We start from the raw sequence: 5,440 nt of genomic DNA, 5'->3' as shown, positions 1-5,440 counted from the left end.
AGATTTGCTAAGGGTTGTTTTGAAAAACAAATACTCCCGGGATTTTTCGCGAGGGAAAACGGTTAAAATAAAGGAGCATAAGTCACAACAAAACTATACATATTAGTAGAACCCAAATAATTGACTCGTCGCGCAAACTCAGGGTGTCGCGCATAAGTCACACACAAAAATAAATGTTGCAACAATGAACATAGCAGCGACGTCTAAAATGGAAACGGTAACTGGATGGGGTACTGAGAAAACGTCTTTGGTACTGAGACACACTCTTCTTCTATCAGGGAAAGTGGATTGACCAGTCGATGCACGTGTCTCTCCTGGTCGGGCCTTAGTGTTCTTCCGATGGCGATCTGTGGATTTAAATCCGCGAGGCTCTGGAGATAACCCATCACATGTTGGGTTAAACGCTCTTGAGCGATGACGTACTGGACAAGGTTGGCCAGGACTGGGTCTCTCTCAATTCGTCCACCGGGAAAAGATGTCACTCCTCCGGGTGCTGCACGGCTCGGGAAGTAATAATACCCTCGTTCGCTGGCATAGGGTACCGCGAATCGAAGGCGAGCAAGCGCTTCGTATGCAACAGCTTCTATGGCCATATGTGGGGTTGGCATAGATTTCCCCACGAAGGAGACCTCCGTTGGATCTTGGTTTGAGTTTACGGGAGGGATGTGTACTGCTGCCCAATATCTTGAGGTGGAAGGGGTGATTCTCGATTTGAACAACTCGTACTGGGGTGGCTGGGTAGCGCCCATGGTACTGCAGGTAAAATCCCACAATATCTTGACAAAACTACCCTGGGTTGCATCTAGAGTTCTCAGGTAAATGCTGGGGGTCGACATGGCAAGAAATGGTTGTGAGGGTGGTGCACAAGGTGAGAGGTGCTTGGCAAGGTCACGCGGTGGCCTTTTTATAGCACCGAAGCTGGGTCATTTTTACCGTGGTGAATGGTAAAGAAAATTTTCAGCTCTGTTCCAAGGGTCGGGGTCAAGCCACAGATTCGCACATTTCACTATAGTGATGTGTTACTGTGGGGGTTGTGGGGGAGGTTTTTGGTAACTGTGTCTGGTATAGAAATCTTATACTGCATACTGGCGTATCCAGGCAAGGATACTATTAAAACAGAGGCACGACAACAGGCGGCATTTATTTACAAGGTCACATGATTACAAGCGAGAATACACTGGGACTCGATACTACTCGGGTGACTTAGTCTACCTCGTTTACATCCAAGCGGGCGTGCCTTGTGGATGTTGAGGCGTCTCTACGGGTCTCACCGTCGGAATTAGCTGGAGTGGGTTGAGGGGCTGCAGGCTTGCGGTAGCGATGAGGACCATCTCAGGGATTGTTGGCCACAACCCCGTTGGAGTGTGCTCCCAATATGCGACGAAGCACTTCTGGGGTTATCGCAGCACCTTGGCCGATGGCTGGGGCAGGCCTCAGGGACTCGATCGGGTGTCCAAACAGCACGACTAGGTTGTCGGTGTTGGGCTCGTTCTCTTCTCTCGCCAGGGCTCGACGAACCAGCTCTCCACGAGCTGCGATTAGATCAATAGTGATTTGATCGCATAGTTCGCCTAGTGCACTTACATAGCGCACTAGGTGCAACAATGCAGGATCTGTCTCGTGATCTGCGTTGGCAACTTGGGGTGGTCTACCATACCCTTCACGTCTGGGGTAGTAGTGGAACGAGCGACAGTTAACTCAGGGCGACAAGTGCCGGAGATGAACTATAGCTTCTCGAGCATCTAGTTGGATGGCTTGTGGCTCAAAGGAAGTCCTTCTTCCGGTGAACCTGTAGGGGCGTTCGGGTGCTAGACCCCTACCGTAGATGTGTACAGTGGCCCAGACTTGACGGTTCTCACCCCTCATGGGTTCTTGGTACACAACATATTCTGGGGGCTCTTCTAACGCATAGGCACGACGGGTGAGGTTTGCGAGTATGGTCACAGAGCCTCCAAGGTTGGTTGCCGTGGTCTCATTGTGCACGACAGGGCCAGGCACTGTAGCTTGGTTTGGGGTAGAGGCTGTGCTGTGCTGTGATGGGGCTAGCGTGCCCCTTTTTATAGGAAAAGGGGACGGAGTCTTCCTTCGCACGCTTGCGAGAAAGGACTATTTAGGGGCCGGTCACTGGCGCATGAGCGACAGGTTTAGGTTGATAGGTTGGGCACCGACTGCCAAAAGGTGTCGGATCACTGTGGGGCTATCTTGTATGTGAAGCTTGGTTCGGTTATGGCTTGATGGGTTGGTCTGCCTAAGTTTATTGACCTGGCTAAGATAGGATTCGCCAATGGTCAGCCTGGCTCTGATACCAAGTCTGTCGCGACCGGATTCTCCGGACATTGATTTCCAGAAAATGGCCGTCGTGCTCACCAGCCCTAGGATTACTGTTAGCTGATGAGGCACCAACTTGATACAGAAATTCGAAGCAAAAATACAAAATATGTAGTACAAGACCATTCTGGCCTGTGAGTACAACAATTGGGTTTCTAGTGGTCGATGGTGGAAGCGGTTTGTGAGTCGTCAGTGTCTATGGGACTCCATTTCCCACAGGAACAGCTGACCAGGTCAACTCCTATCTTCGCGAGGCTGCTATCACCGTTGCTTAGTTTCCGGGGCTGTCACCGCAACGCTCCTCTCCATGCAGAAATCTGGCCAAGACAATAGCCAGGGACAAGCCAATGAGTACTTTGAATGTACTCGCAAACATTATGAACACTGGGATAATATAATTGATAATCATGCACTGAAAAATTCTATGATCACATCGTCAGTCATAAATAAAACATCTTTTATGCATGCAAGCAGGTTGTTTATATGCAACATGAATAAGCAATAATGGAGTGGGGAATAAAATGCCGTAGTCGGGCGTCCGTGCGACACCACATAAAGCGCTTATAAAGTAAATAAATAACAAGCAATGCCACAGTCGGGCGTCTCAGCGACACCACATGAAGGGCTTGTAAAGTAAATAAATAACAAGCAATGCCACAGTCGGGCGTCTCAGCGACACCACAAAAAGGGCTTATAAAATAAATAAATAACAAGCAATTCCACAGTCGGGCATCTCAGCGACACCACATAAAGGGCTTATAAAATAAATAAATAACAAGCAATGCCACAGTCGGGCGTCTCAGTGACACCACATAAAGGTCTTATAAAATAAATAAATAACAAGCAATGCCACAGTCGGGCGTCTCAGCGACACCACATAAAGGGCTAAAATAAATAATCACAATGAATATCCAGGAGGTAGAACCGTCCCAGGGATAATCGATAATACAAATGATGCAACGGGTTAGTCCATCACAAAATAGTAATCACGGTCCTCATAAGTCACCAGTCGGTATCCAAGTTTGGTTTAACAATTTCATCTCCGAAGACTGACATTAAGACCAACACTTGACCCATCCCAGACTGAAAAACTTAACCATGGACACGGCTATTCGAATAGGTTTAATCTCTGCAGAGGGTGTACTCTTTATCCACGAGTAATGGATTCCTTTAGTCCATCGGGACTAATTTCGTCTACGGCCTTTTAGTTGAAAACACGCCTAACTTGCACACACCAGCTTAACTCATCGGTGTCTGGAATCACCCACGACACTTGTTAAGCAAAACTCTAAGTGGGGAGGCTACAACCTCGCGTAGCATGGGATCAAATTTATATCGCGCGCTCTAAGGGGTGGCCTCCCCTCTCGGTCCCAACCGGAAACACCCATGCCCCCTGACCAGGTGGCATGCCTACCGGCTACAACCGACATCTTCCACCATGGCCTCTCTGTACGGTGTGTGCTGGAAAGGGGTTGACGACTTACTGAACCGTACCCTACCTACGGCAGGGACGAGTGGTAGTACGAGACAAATATGGGGGTTACTGGAACAAGACTCGATCTACGACCGACTCTGGAGGCTTATAAGTTCCCTGCATGACATGTATATCAAATATATTTCAACCGACGAAATCACCACCCATTATACCTTACTATGCCATACCGGACATAACCGTCCCGACGGGGACCGGCGACAAGCTCACTCCTACCCAAGGCAGAGGCTTTCCCGGATTCCTTTCCGGCATGCATGCAAGGCACATGAGGATGATTACCATCACAAGTATATTCATTTCCAACAGCAAGGAAATCACTAATATGCCTTCATGCAAATGATCACATCGCCACATAAAATGACGAGTTCTCCGAAATGAGATGGTGTTATAAACGAGTCAACTAACACACCAAAAATATTATGCCGGGGTTCACAATGCTTGCCTTCATGGTGTGGAAGGGCAGGGTGCATTCCAAATCTTTTGAAAGCTTCCTTCTCTTCCAAAATGCTATTTTCAAAAATATGCAAATAACACATATTTCGAAAATAGTACAAAAAAGTTGTTTGGACAATTTTCAAATAAATCTTAAAATAAACTAGACAAAATTTGAGAGATTGTACGAAAAAGAATCAATTCATTTGGAGTTATATTCAAAGAGTTATAGATAGTCAAAGTTCTGGTCAAATCTGTTTTTAAAAATAAAACAAAAAGAAAACGCTTCAGTCTCGAATACGCTTTCGGTGCAGAGAAAACATACTGGGGAGTTATACGCTTTCACTTAATCCCACATGGACAGGCACGGGGTCGCTGACAGTGGGTCCAGGGGGCGCACTGGTCAGGTTTGACCAGTCGCCTTTCCCTCTCCTTCCTCTGCCGAGAGGGGGCGGGACTCCGGCGATCGTCGTCGGCGATTGGCGCCTCCTTGCGGCGTCCCGAGGGCGGGGATGGATCTGCCACTCAAGGGCGGTCCTCCCGGTGGTAGTCAGGCAGGAGGGGACGGAGGGAGCTGCCGGCGGCGAGCTTCTCGGCGGAGGTGGCCTCGGGAGCAAAGTGCTTTTGGGGCTGCGGTGGCTCCCGATAAAAATTGAGCAGGGGGAAGTGTTCGCGGGAGGAAGAGAAGGCTCCTGGTGGAGAGAGTGGAGAGGGGGAGGTACTAGAGGTGCCGGAATGGCCGGGGCGGCGGCGGCGGCAGGAGTTGCCGGAGACGGGGAAGAAAACCTCCCTGGGTCGAATGCGAGCTAGGGGAGCGCCATTGGGGTGGCCTGAGGTTGCCTGCGTGCTCGGGGGAGTTCGCGGACCTCTCTTTATAGCACGTCCAAGTCGGTTTGCGGCGGCCGGGGATAAGAACGGCGGTGAACCGCCTCTATGTGCTGCAGGGCGACGTGGCGGTGGCTGGCTAGCTCCAGGGGCTAACGACGACCACTACACTATCGAAAGAGGCGAGCTGGCGCGCTGTGGTGGTTTGGGCGGTGCTGCCCATGGCGGTGGCGGATGCGGCCACGGGCATGCTGCCAAGTGGCTCTGACGGCGGTGCTGCAGGGCACCAGGGCCTGCTTGGCGTGACGTGGTGAGGAGGAGAGCGAGTGGCATGGCTCTGCAGAGCGGGCAAGGCCAGGGGCG

The sequence above is a fragment of the Triticum urartu genome, chromosome 1 (assembly GCF_003073215.2).
Source record: "Triticum urartu cultivar G1812 chromosome 1, Tu2.1, whole genome shotgun sequence".
In the NCBI taxonomy this organism is placed as follows: domain Eukaryota; kingdom Viridiplantae; phylum Streptophyta; class Magnoliopsida; order Poales; family Poaceae; genus Triticum; species Triticum urartu.
This window is presented reverse-complemented; position numbering follows the sequence as displayed.